The sequence below is a fragment of the Bos grunniens genome, chromosome 8 (genome assembly GCF_055505025.1).
Source record: "Bos grunniens cultivar Pamir isolate PY7600 chromosome 8, Bosgru_T2T1.0, whole genome shotgun sequence".
In the NCBI taxonomy this organism is placed as follows: Eukaryota; Metazoa; Chordata; class Mammalia; order Artiodactyla; family Bovidae; genus Bos; species Bos grunniens.
In genome coordinates, this window is record NC_141172.1 from 42786541 (window position 1) to 42801343 (window position 14803).

General features: G+C 39.2%; 1 protein-coding gene across 5 annotated transcripts in view; it reads right to left on the bottom strand.

The window, feature by feature from the left end:
- Positions 1-14803, bottom strand: part of DOCK8 (dedicator of cytokinesis 8) — a 233481-nt gene that overhangs the window by 144645 nt on the left and 74033 nt on the right. The gene's annotated exons all lie outside the window — the stretch shown is intronic.

Consider the following 14803-nt stretch of genomic DNA (forward strand, 5'->3'; position numbering starts at 1 on the left):
GTCATTGGAGTGTCACTGGAGTGTCAAGAAGTTAGACCATTACAAAAAGGGCAACAGATATAAGTTGTCAAATAATAACTATAGAAACCAACATGTGCATTCCCTATTTCTATGACTCAAAGCCTTCTTGGAAAACATGCTGCAAACTCAACCACACAAACATGCACCCGTCTTGTTTGATTTCCCACACTGTTAGAAAACCATTGAGGAAGCTGATAAAGGGATGTAAAACGAGGTTAGGATTTATTACACAGATCAAACAGAAGACAGACAAAGCAGGAAATGTAAGAGAGCTACTAGCAATAATCCAAATACAGTTTATAACTCTCTGGGAGGGGTGAAATGTTGGGTTATGCACAGGGGCACAGAGCAAGTATTCAATACTAAGCGAAAGGAGTCAGGAAAAAAATAAAAAGATAACTGCGTGATTCCATTTACATGACATTCTGGAAGAGGAAAAGTTATAGAGACAGAAAAGAGATCAGTGGCTGCCAGAGTCTGGGGGTTAAGACAGTGACCGCAAGAGGCCTGGGGCAATTTAGGGGGGCGGGTACTGGTACTGTTCTGTGTCTTGATTGTAATAGTGGTTAACAACTGTATGCATCTGTCAAAACTCACAGAACTGTAATCTAAAAAGCATGAATTACAAGTACCTCAAAATCAATGGACAGAAATTTAGGATTATGCCTAACATTGATTAGGATACTATTTACACTTAATACTCATTAAACATAAGGTCTGATACTTTGCTATGGTTTATTATATTGCTTTACAGAATGATGGGTTTTGTTGAGCAGGAGTAAATGGATTCAAGTTCTGGCTCCACAGTTTACAAGCTCTATGACCTAGGCTAAATTACTCTATTTTTTTGTGTCTCAATTTTGTTATCAGAATAATAGGAATTAAACTAATACCTATTTCATCAGTTCTATTGCATGCAATAAATACATTCACATGTGTAAAATAGAAAATTTCTTGGCTTATGGCAATAATTCAATAAATATCTGCAACTACTTGATGTTTATTAAATGGTATTAGAGAACATCATTCAATTGTCCCTGTCAACTGACAAAGAATCTAAACTAGACCAATAAATAAGATATTATAAGCAAAGGGAAAAAAGGGTACAACTCAGTGTTGTTGAAGATATCCTTTAACACAATGGTCCATGGTACATTTTACAGGATAGGCACTACAATGCATATATTCATGGAATAAAGATAAGATTTGAAAAAGCTTAAGAATTCTATTTTAGGGCTATTCTAGTTCCAATTCAACCAATCCAAAATATTCCTTTCATTCTGAGGACTTCAGAAAAAGCACTTATATCAGTATGTCAGAGGAATGAACCCAAAATTATCTCATGTTTTAAGGCATCACAGGGAAAAAAACGACTTTTCTCTGGAGGACCATACTTAATGAAGCCACTTAGTTTCTATGGACGTGCCTTTGTTATCCATAACCATATAGTCAAACACTGATTTAGTTGCTCTTTTATTCCTCAATTATCTCCTTGCTGATATTACATTTCTCTGTAATATCTAGGGATAGTCTTTTATGTCCTTGCTATCTATGATAATGGCTTTGAATCCCACTTAGGGGGCAGGGGAGTGGAGTAATGGCCATTTGTGTTCCTTCCCACTCTCATAATGCTATAGGACATTTGCCACTCAGGTTCTATAATTGAGACTTTTAAATCAGACAAATAGTGTGTTCATGAAGGATAGGGGAAACTTCTAGATTTTTAATGTATTAGGGAAAGATGAAATTGCACAGAAGCACAAAATTCATGGTTTCCTTTTGAGAGAAATATATTTTCCTACTTGAAATGTTTGTCTGTGTTACTTAGACTGGAATTATGCCTTTGATAATTTCATTCTACCTTTATACTGTCTATAGCACAAAGTTTACTGTATCCACTCTAAAAATCATGCTTTTTCTCTTCATGACTTTTGAAAATGATCAATAAATCTAATGAATAGACAGTGCCATGGCTGCATGCTTATCTCATCTTATTCCCATATATTTTGATAATTTTGTATGGATTGCTGTTTACTGCCATCCTTTGGGTCACAGTAAATATTTTAATCATTATTTCCTCTGTAATTTTCTTTAAGGAACTAAAGAGAGAATAACTTAAGAATGTGTTTGGTGTCTTGGTGGAGAGTGGAGCTCTCAAGTAATTAAACTTGTTTACATGCTATTTATTCTTGGTCTATTATCCATAGTGAAACATTTGATGAATGTTATGAGTAGCATCATAAAAGCCCTTAGACTTTGTCTTTCATCCTGGGTGATTAAGGTAATTCTGAAGGAAGGTCATGCTCAAGGAGAGCTGGGATATCAAGGAATGGGGTATCATCTGTTTTATTACTCCATATTTTACTCCCAGTGAACTGGTAAACAATTATAATTCAAACACATCAGTGCATATAATTCAGTTACTCCCAAAACACCATAAAAATGTCTCCCTGATCAATAATTGCTTATTATGACATGCATTTCTTATGCTGGCTGTCAAGGTGCTTAGCTATTTGCTTTCTGAAAGTATGGAAAGCCATCCAGGCTCATCAGCCTCTACAGTTACAAACAGCAATCCAGCTGTGGAAATCACTGAGCCACTCTTGACCTGTTATGCGCAGATTCCCCATCCCCACAAATCCACTCCCATGAAAGCCCAATCCACAGGCCAGCCCTTGCACCCGCCTTCCCTGACCTGGCCAGAACTAAATGCTTCCTTCTGTGAATTTTCAAAGCATGTTGCTTGTACTTCTCGTACAAGCTTACATCATGCTCTATATCACAGTCTAATTACTTGTCTAAATTTTTACCTCCCCTGCTAAATATGTGCTCTTCCTCACTAGACTATAACTTCACCAAAGACATAGATTCCTTTGAGCTAGGATTCCTGGGTATTCCTCAGGAGGTATTTTCTAAACCTTTGTTGAATGGGAGAACAAATGAAACTCTAACAAGCAAATAGTCATATCATACTCCTCTCACACAAGGGTTTTCAAATCTCTCAGACTCACTGTCATCTTTCTCTATAACAAATATTTAATAATGCCATCTTTATAACTCAACTTTTATTTTTATAAGTCAATAAAAATGTCCCAGCTGTTATTTATTGAGAAATAAAAGAAACATAATGCATAAAACAGCATGTGTGTAAATATGCAAATGCTTGGACATGAGTGCACCAGAGAATATAATGAAATAGCTGTTTGCACCTGTGGCAAGAATTGTTGTCAACAGAACACCTGCAAAACCAATACAGACATGCTGTACAGGTGACTCAAACGCCACCAAGCAGCATTGCTGGCAGTAATGTGATTTTCTAAAACGGGGGGAAACTCTTGTAGAGCTCTAACCAGCATGAAGCTTAATTTCCCCTATGTTTACATGAAAGCTGTTTCCTTGGAAAATTCAGCTCAAAAGTATTTGTAAGAAGGCATGCAGGCTCAGCTCAGATATTTACAGACTGGACTTCCACGGGCCTGAAAGTCCAGAAAGACATGTGATCGTTGTGTTGGATGCTGAATTTGGGACAATCCTTCACTGTGTGTGATGTCCAATGCACTTCAGGGTGTGAAACGCAGTAGTCCACCCCAGTCATTGAGATGATAAAAAACAGAAACCTTAACTACCCTCATTGAGAGCCACTGCTACTAACACATCAGAAAACTGGAATTTCCAATTCCAATTTAAATCATAAGTTTTAGCAACGCACCTGGGAAAGGAAATCCACAAAGACTTCCTGGAAGGGGTGAAATGGAACAAGTTTAACCAGGAAAACAGCTGCATGCAGGTGTTTGTTTAGGGGGAGAATTCTAGTGGTGAAATCCTAAAGTGAATGCTTTTCAGAGTTCTACTTTCAGTTTTGGTAAGAAAGTAAATGTCCCATATAGAAATAACATAGTTCAGCAGAAATAGGGATGTTCAGTTCAGTTCAGTTCAGTTGCTCAGTCGTGTCCGACTCTTCACAACCCCATGAATCGCAGCACGCCAGGCCTCCCTGTCCATCACCAACTCCCGGAGTTCACTCAGACTCACGTCCATCAAGTCAGTGATGCCATCCAGCCATCTCATCCTCTGTCATCCCCTTCTCCTCCTGCCCCCAATCCCTCCCAGCATCAGAGTCTTTTCCAATGAGTCAACTCTTTGCATGAGGTGGCCAAAGTACTGGAGCTTCAGCTTCAGCATCATTCCCTCCAAAGAAATCCAGGGCTAATCTCCTTCAGAATGGACTGGCTGGATCTCCTTGCAGTCAAAGGGACTCTCAAGAGTCTTCTCCAACACCAAGTTCAAAAGCATCAGTTCTTCGGCACTCAGCCTTCTTCACAGTCCAACTCTCACATCCATACACGACCACAGGAAAAACCATAGCCTTGACTAGACGAACCTTTGTTGGCAAAGTAATGTCTCTGCTTTTGAATATGCTATCTAGGTTGGTCATAACTTTCCTTCCAAGGAGTAAGTGTCTTTTAATTTTATGGCTGCAGTCACCATCTGCAGTGATTTTGGAGCCCCCAAAAATAAAGTCTGACACTGTTTCCCCATCTATTTCCCATGAAGTCATGGGACCGGATGCCGTGATCTTCATTTTCTGAATGTTGAGCTTTAAGCCAACTTTTCACTCTACACTTTCACTTTCATCAAGAGGCTTTTTGGTTCCTCTTCACTTTCTGCCATAAGGGTGGTGTCATCTGCATATCTGAGGTTATTGATATTTCTCCCGACAATCTTGATTCCAGCTTGTGTTTCTTCCACTCCAGCATTTCTCATGATGTACTCTGCATAGAAGTTAAATAAGCAGGGTGACAATATACATCCTTGACGTACTCCTTTTCCTATTTGGAACCAGTCTGTTGTTCCATGTCCAGTTCTAACTGTTGCTTTCTGACCTGCATACAGATTTCTCAATAGACAGGTCAGGTGGTCTGGTATTCCCATCTCTTGAAGAATTTTCCAGTTTATTGTGATTCACACATCAAAAGTTTTGGCATAGTCAATAAAGCAGAAATAGATGTTTTTCTGGAACTCTCTTGCTTTTTCCATGATCCAGCAGATGTTGGCAATTTGATCTTTGGTTCCTCTGCCTTTTCTAAAAGCAACTTGAACATCAGGAAGTTCACGGTTCATGTATTGCTGAAGCCTGGCTTGGAGAATTTTGAGCATTACTTTACTAGCATGTGAGATGAGTGCAATTGTGCGGTAGTTTGAGCATTCTTTGGCATTGCCTTTCTTTGGGATTGGAATGAAAACGGACCTTTTCCAGTCCTGTGGCCACTGCTGAGTGTTACAAATTTGCTGGCATATTGAGTGCAGCACTTTCACAGCATCATCTTTCAGGATTTGAAATAGCTCAACTGCAATTCCATCACCTCCACTAGCTTTAGGAGATTTTAAATTCAACATATCCACAAATTAAGGGTATTTAGAACTATAGTATGTGCACTGGTATTGCATCTAATGGTATTATCATTGATGCTAATACAGCTATCATTTCTTGGACTAGTGATTGTCTTAGAGATTGTCTTAGACTAGTGATTGTCTGTTGAGATTCCTTAGAAACTGATCCTGAGACAAGGACTCAAGTGCACGTGATTTTTGAGAGTGTGCACTTTTGGAAAAGAAAAGCCTATAAGGGAGATGGGGAACTCTTACAGGAGTCAACTAAGGAAGCAGGCTCAGATAAATTCTTGGCATTATACACAGGGTACTCTGGAATGTTCACATTGCAAAGTTGTCCTACTATCCCACTTTGAGGCAAGAAATGGGACTATGATACCCCTTGTACCAGTGCTGTTGTGCCAGTCGGGCACTGCTTATTACCAACCAACCCAAAGTGGGAGGTTAGGGGCTGAGAGGCAGAGTGAATTGCTCAAATGTCTTTGGGCACAACAGCTCCTATATACTCAAAGCAGCTGTGAAATAAATGCACAAGATGGCAAAGGGGACATACTAACGATCTTTATTACAATGCCAGGCACCTAACATATATTAATTTCCTTTAGTTTTGAAACAATTTTGAATTTATAGAAAAATTGAAAATATACTAGAAAAGCCTTTTCCCTCTCCCAATCCATTTGAGAGTAAGTAGTTGACCTAATTCTCCATTACCCCTGAATACTTTAGTGTGTCATTTCTACAAACAGGGGCTTCCCAGGTGGCACTGAGAATAGAGTCCACTGACCAATACAGGAGATGCAGGAGACTCAAGAGACTCAGGTTCCATCCCTGGATTGGGAAGATTCCCCTAGAGGATCCAGTATCCAACCTGCTCCAGTATTCTTCCTACCTTGCCATGAATAGGTATTCTTGCCACCTTGCCATGGCAAGAAGAGGTATTCTTCCATGGAAAATTCCATGGACAGAGGAGCCTGGTAGACTACAGTCCAGAAACTGAGCATATATAAACAAGGGCATTATCCATCATAATTAGTATGCAACCACCACATTCAGGAAATTAACATTGACACATTCAGTTCAGTTCAGTTCACTTCAGTCGCTCAGTTGTGTCCAACTCTTTGCGACCCCATGAATCACAGCACGCCACCACCTAATCTTCAGACCTCATTCAGCTTTCACTGAATGTGAAATGCCTTTTAGAGCAAAAGGATCTTATCCAAAGTCATGCACATCATATGCCTTTAGTCTTATTTACTGTGGAACAGTTCCTCAGTGTTTCCTTGACTTTTATGACCTTGAAATTTTAGGCCTGTTATATTTTAGAAACTCCCTCCACTTGGGTTTGATTATTGTAAATGCTTCATGCCTCATCAAGCTTTCAGCTTATTTATTTGTATCATTACAGATTCATAGTTTCCTATTTTATTCAACATATCCTACTCCATTTCTATTATTACTTATTTTGGTGCTCTAATCGTCCTTAATTTGACCAGGGTGAATCCCTTCAGCTGCTCTTACGTCTTCTTCACATGCCCCCAGCAGGCACTGATCACATCCTACTTTCCACCTGAAGACATTCCAAGGTGATCTTCCTTTTTTTCCCCTCAAATCTGGTATCAGTCATTTCTCCAAGAAACTGTGATTCTTTTTAGTGGAAAATGATTCTTAGGAGCCAAGATGTTGGTGTTGGGTGTGCTTATTGCTATGGAAGTATTGATCCTCCTATGTCTTTTCAGTGAACAGAGTTAAGTAGGTAGGGTATGTGTGTGTGATTACGCATGTGTGGGCTGAAAGCCAGGAATTCATGTTGATCCTTGCAATCTCAATCTGACATCACAGTATCCATTCTAGTTTTCTTCCTTCCCATATTTTTAACTCACTTCTAAGGCAGTGAAAAATCTGCCACCTACTGTCCCTAATACGTATCACTGCCCTTATATGTAACCACTGCCAACATCAGCCCCTCCCCCATCCAGCTGCCTCCCTAAAATTCTGACTCTGCCACCCTGCACCAGGGTTGTCCCTGTGATGTGACGTCCTCTCCAGTCTATGCTGACGCTTAGTGCCAGGCAACACTCCCGGCCCACGAGGACATCCTTGACTGGACTCTGACCCCTCAAGGTGGGCTTCTCCACGTGTGTGCTCCCCTCATTCCACTCAGAACGTCTGTTCTGCTACCACATGCCAGGCTGCCCCAGGCTCACACACCCTCCTCACACCACGTAGGTTCTGGTTCTCTGTGTCCGACAGGCCTCCTAAATGTGTGCCCTCCTCACCCTGTCTGGCCTTCAGCTCATTATTCCAGCCCTCCTCAGCTCATCTTTATCCTGAGGCAGGGATGGCTAACTTGTTCTCATGGTTTTCACACCAAATTGTACAACAAAGGAGAGGAAAGAAAGAGAAAAGGGTATAGGAAGGGAAAGAGGAAAAAGAAGAAAAGGAACATGCATTGTTTTCCGATCCTTACGCAGGCTTTCAAAGTGAGCAACATTTCCCCCAGCATTTCACACTTGAGGAAACTGTGGTTCAGAGAGACTAGCTCACTTGCCCAGGGTCTCATAGCCATTACATAAGGAGCCAGCATCTGGACCCAAGTCCCAGACTCTATGGTCCAGATTCTGTGGACTCCACCACACTATCCCTAAAGAGAACGCTCTCAAAATATGTTTAGTCTTTGGATTGTCCCCATATGTGTTAACAGTAGTATGTGAAAAAGGAGAAGGCAATGGCACCTCACTCCAGTACTCTTGCCTGGAAAATCCCATGGATGGAGGAGCCTGGTGGGCTGCAGTCCATGGGGTCGCTAAGAGTCGGACACGACTAAGCAATTTCACTTTCATGCATTGGAGAAGGAAATGGTAACCCACTCCAGTGTTTTTGCCTGGAGAATCCCAGGGACAGGGTAGCCTGGTGGGCTGCCGTCTATGGGGTCGCACAGAGTCGGACACAACTGAAGCGACCTAGCAGCAGCGGCAGCAGTATTTGAAAAAAAGGAACACAGTTCTCTGGAGAAGGAATAGACTGTGTTCCTTTCATGAGAATGAGTCTTTCTACCACTTGGCTACTTCTCTGTCTCTTCTTGTCTGCAAATAGGTTCAACAGGAACATGGCTTTCTTTGGCTCAGATGCCCGGGTTGGGTAATGAGGCTGGCACTCTGGTAGCTGGTGGCACTCAGCCATCAGTCTCACTACCTACTTCATGGTGGTTTCTGCCTTCTGCGGCTGGCACTTCTGAAATGAGTCATCTTTACATGCTTGCCAACCCTTGGCGTCTCCTCTCCAGCCAGCTTTACCCGTGCTGCCACCCGGCAGCTCTGCAACCTTCTGAGACGTTAAAATGGGGAAGTAGATGCTAAATCTAGAATGAGGAAGGGGAGCATGGTTTGCTCTGGTTTCAAATCCACAGCCATGGAATACACCTAGTCTTCATGCTTTCATCCCCAAACCCTGAGGGCTGGCACAGACACAGGGTTAGAGTAGAAATGTTGTGAAATGAATTTTTAACACTATTCTGTACCTCATTTTTTTTTTTAATGCCCATTTTTTATGTCTTTGGGGATCCATGTAAAGGACTTCAGAAAACATTCTAACAAAACCAAGGACAGAAAAGAAAGCATCCACTTACATAAAATAGCAAAAGAACAACAGCCAAGAAGTCTCATTTCTCCTAGATTTAAGTTTCTTTTGAGGATAAAATCTGATATGAATTTCTTCAGATATAGTATACAAAGTCTTTACCTTTAAATCATAGATATAACTCTTTATCTTTAAATCTGAGGGAAATGTCCTAGAATTCACCTCATGGCCATGCCCATACCTGATGGAGAACAGAGGCACAGAGAGAGATGACGTGAGAAAGGTGGAGGGCAGGCGCATGTCTGTAATTATGTGTGTGCTGGGGAGGGGATTTGTGGGGGTTCACTCACAAGTAAACGTTTTTGGAAATAAGTTGTGTATTTTATGAAACAATAAAGAAAGCTAAAGCAGATATAGTTCTGGTCTCCAAGGCTACCACACATAAGGTCTTAAACTAGGTTGTTTCCTGATTTTTATTTCTGTGGCCCATGCAAGTTTCCCCATGAAGAAGCGTGACACTGAATCTATGACATCAACATCCTCTAAGGTGCACATGTCCTAAGAAAGACAAAGGGCAAGCGTGAACTATGAATTTTAATTCACTGTTTTCTTTCCACCTTAGAACAAATTAATGTTAGTTAATTCCTTTCGAATTTTTCCCCTTAAAATTTGATTTCTCAGGAAAAACATTCACTAATTCAGTGTGCTGTCATTTAGGGCAGTGTAATCTTAGGAAGCAACTTAGAATTTGCCTGTATTTTCCACTATTTTGAGTTGGGTGGTTTTGTGCCAGGACATTAGATCATATGAAACTTTTTATTTGAATCACGAGGGACAGTCCCCTAAGGATTTCATACACTAGAAAAGCCTACCCAACCAGCTTACACATACATGTTGCTGAATCTATTTATATTGGCGAGAACAACTTTGAAAAATCTAGCAAGTTTATGAAATCCCATATGAGGCTGTCTCTCAAAAATCTGTTAGAAAGTAGAAAATAAATATTATAAAATGGAGCTTGCTGCTGCTGATGCTGCTAGGTCACTTCAGTTGTGTCCGACTCTGTGCGACCCCATAGACGGCAGCCCACCAGGTTCCCCCATCCCTGGGATGGAGCTTAGTCACATGTAAATCTACTCTGTTTTTATCACTACCATTTGCATACTTAAAGCAAACTAGAACCAAAATCATTTTCATTAAATTTTCAAAGAGTCACTTCTTATGAAATATTGCTTGAAAAGGTCTCCACAAAGCATCCTGCACTGTTGGTGGGGCCACTGTGAAAAACAGGATAGAAGCTTCTTTAAGAACTGATAACAGAACTACCATATGATCCAGCAATCCCACTCCTGGGCATATACTTGGAGAAAACTCTAATTTGAAAAGATACATACACCCTATATTCACTGCAGCACTATTTACAATAGCTAAAATATGCATGCTCTTTGGAAGAAAAGCTATGACCAACCTAGACAGCATACTGAAAAGCAAAGACATTACCTTGCCAAAAAGGTCCGTCTAGGCAAAGCTATGGTTTTTCCAGTGGTCATATATGGATGTGAGAATTGGACTATAAAGAAAGCTGAGCGCAGAAGAATCGATGCTTTTGAACTGTGGTGTTGGAGAAGACTCTTGAGTCTCTTGGACTGCAAGGACATCCAACCAGTCCATCCTAAAGGAAACCAGTCCTAACTATTCTTTGGAAGGATTGATGCTGAAGCTGAAACTGCAATATTTGGCCACCTGATGAGAAGAAATGACTCACTTGAAAAGACCCTGATGCTGGGAAAGATTGAAGGCGGGAGGAGAAGGGGACAACAGAGGATGAGATGGTTGGATGGCATCACTGACTCGACATGAGTTTGAGTAAACTCCGGATGTTGGCTATGGATAGGGAAGCCTGGCGTGCTGCAGTCCATGGGGTCACAAAGAGTCGGACATGACTGAGCGACTGAACCAAACTGAACTGACATTCTTTGCAGTCAAAAATGGAAAAGCTCTATACTATCAGCAAAAACAAGTCTGAGACCTGACTGTGGCTCAGATAATGAACTCCTTATTGTCAAATTCAGATTTAAATTGAAGAAAGTAGGGAAAACCACTAGACCATTCAGGTATGACATAAATCTAATCCCTTATGATTATACAGTGGAAGTGACAAATAGATTTGAAGGGATTAGATCTGACAGAGTGCCTGAAGAACTATGGACAGAGGTTTGTGACATTGTACAGGAGGCAGTGATCAAGACCATCCCCAAGAAAAAGAAAGGCAAAGTGGTTGTCTGAGGAGCCCTTACAAACAGCTATGAAAAGTAGAGAATCAAAAGGCAAAGGAAAAAAGGGCGTATGGTAGATGTATATTTAAATGGGATTTTAGGATGAGTAAGAGAAGAAAACTCCATGATAGAAAACAATCTTATTAAAGTGAGTATAATAGCTTCTAGTATTCTTGCCTGGAGAATCCTGTGAACAGAGGAGCCTGGTGGGCTGCTGTCCATGGGGTCCAACAGAGTTGGACACAACTGAAATGACTTAGCATGCATGCATGCACTGGAGAAGGAATGGCAACCCACTCCAGTGCTCTTGCCTGGAGAATCCCAGGGACGGAGGAGCCTGTGGGCTGCCATCTATGGGGCTGCACAGAGTTGGACACGACTGAAGCGACTTAATAGCAGCAGCAGCAGCAGCAACAGCTTCCAGTTTAAAAACAATAACTAGAATAAGATTACAGGAATTTAAGTTTTAGTTTAATCAATAATATCCAGCATTGGCAAGGATATGGGGAGAAAGGGCAGTTTCATGTCCAGTTGGTGATGGAATAAATTAACACAATTTTTCTGGAGAAGAATTTGGAAGTACTTACTAGACTATATGATTCCATTTCTACCTTCAGAAATATTCACACATGTGTAGAGGCAAATGTGAATGGATTTTCATTATGGTATCATTTATATCATGAAAAATGGAGACAACTGCAGTGTCTAACAACAGAAAAGAAGTCAATAATTTATGGTATATTCCTTCACACCTGGAATGCCAGGCAGCGTTTTAAAAGAAAGGGATAGATAGGTCTTTGATATGGGAAGATGCCAAATACATTATTGAAAACAATCATGCATGTATGTAAAATATGTATGTGTGTTTATATTTGGCATATATAAATATTTATATAAAATACAAGTATTCATATGTGTTTGTGAGGAGATCAAAAGAGGATCTGGAAGGCTACCCAATGATCTCCATGCAGTTTAGAGTCAGTAGGAAAAAAACAAAAAACTCTCCAAAACAGAGAACAGAGTGGTGGAGGCTTAGGGGCAAAAGGAAGATGAAATGAGTAAAGGTGATCAACCATATGGTAATGGATAGAAACCAATTTTTTTGGTAGTAGGCATACTGTAGCATACATAGAAATATAACATTGTATATGTAAAACATACAATGTTATAGACTAATGTTACTTCAATAAAAATAAATCTGAGAAAAAGTTTTAAAAAGAAGAGTGAGTTGAAGAGGACAGGAAGCAAGCGATTAGTGAGGCAAGAGACTAGTATTTTACTTTGTACACTCCTTATTGCTTGATTTCTTTCTACTTAGTACACTCCTTATTGCTTGGTTTCTTTCAAAACAGGCACACACTACTTGACACATAAAATAACAAATTCAAATGAAAGCTCATTAATCACCAATTAACAACTGGTCAGCAACCATTATGTGACTTTCTCGAACTTCCCAGCCTATGAAGACACAGAAAAATGGAAACTCACCAAAACAGAAAACTTAATGCCTAAGTGTAGACAGAATTTCTGTGGATCCAATGAAGCTAGTAGAAGGATGTACCACACTTTGTCTCCCCAAAGGGGAACACAGAGGAGAGCATTTTGTACTTTCCTTCTTGCCAGTCCCTAAATAGTCAATGTCTATAATAATAGTCAGAAATCTAAATTCTCCTTCTTCATTGTAGTGGTTTATCTACGAAGCCACTCACAGGTTTCACCTGGTTTTACTGACATCACCAGAACCACCACCTTCCTTGCCTTTCTCTTTCTGCCATCAAATCTGCAACCGTATAGAAACAACTCACAGAAAACAAGCAGCCTAAAACATATGTAGACTTAGGAGATGAAGGGCATCTGGCAATAATGTACTGGATGCTCCTTGCAAATAAAGTATTATGGATACACATGAGGGCAGAATGATCTTGGGAGGGGTGTGTGCTAGGAATTATAGCCTTTATGTTAGAGTATCAGATTTAGCGTACCAAAGGGTCAAATAGTAGAAAAGGATGCTTTCTCAGCAAAACACTAGTCAAAGCTTTCCAGAAACTGACAATGAGTTTCAAAGTTGCATATTTCAACCTGTCCATTAGCGAATTTCTGGGAAACAAACTGGTCCACTAGCCAAATGTGAAGATAACAGGGCCAATGACAAGTCTCATCTTTTATATGTTGCCAAACATAATGTTAAAACAGATATTGCTTTGTTTTGTGAAAATAAAAAGATACAAAACTTGAATAAATAAATGAATAATTACTGTTCCTACAGAAGAGATAAAAACAAGTGGAGACACACAAGGGAACAGAAGCAATAATCAAAGGGGCTAATTATCTAGATTAACAGTTTAATTCAAAATTCTTAGTAAATAATATTAGGTTTGTGGATTAAACTTAAGCATGACAGCAAAAATATAAACAATTAGGAAACTTAATATAGATTTCATTAATAAATAATTTTGAATGTTAAAAAAAGTATTCTTGGGTAAGGAATTTGTATTATATGAAAGACAAAGAGTTAATGTTTTAGCAAATGAAAGCAGTCCTAAAGATAAACATGATCAGACAAAAACATTAATAGAGATACATGAATTTAATGAATAAGCAGAGCACCAAGGAAAACTTACAAATGGTCAGCAAATTTACAGAAAAAAGATACCAAATCTAAATAACCAAAGAAATGCAAATAAAAGACTACCTTTTCACAAATAAAATTAGAAATTTGTGACAAGAAAACATCCAATATTCTTGAGGATTCATACATATATTGTTAATAATCTCTCTGATATCTTATTCCCAAATCCTTAAATTTGTGCATACACTTAAGCACAGAAACTTCTCTTATAGGAATTTATTCCAAAGGAAAAAAATTACAACTAAACACAACAATGTTGCTCTGCTGGGTATAACACTGAAAAACAGGGAATCATCTAAACACAAAAATTGGTTAAATAAATCTTTGTATCTACGTATATTATACAATTATTAAAAACTGTGTTGAAGAAAATATTTAATAGCAAAGAGCTAATTATCACTTACTGCAAAGACTGAAAAAGCATGCTGCAAATAATAATCTGACTTAAGTTTTATATAAATATAAACAAAGAAATATGATTCAAAGGTAACACACCAAATGTTAATGACGGTTATCTGTCTATAGTGAAATTGAGTTTTTTTGTTTCCCTATGATCTCTAAAATTTTTACAATGAGTATTCTAAGAAGAGTCCTTTAAGTTTGTTCAAGATAGAGAAAAAAAATTCCAATGGGAATTGCCATGAAGAATGAAAAAGCGCACTGTCCCAAACAGAAAATAAAAACCAAATGCAGCAAAATGGATCTTTCTATTTATTGTCCCTTCTCAGATTTTTTTAGAACCTTCATATCCAGAAAGTATCTCTAATTATAACATTTAAAAGCATGAGAACAACTTGTTCTGAAATCTTTTATTTATTATCAGCAAAGTATAATCTTATCTGACTGCCCAGCAAACTTGGTTTTCCATTCACTTTAGAATAGACGATAGATTAACATCTTTCTCTTAATT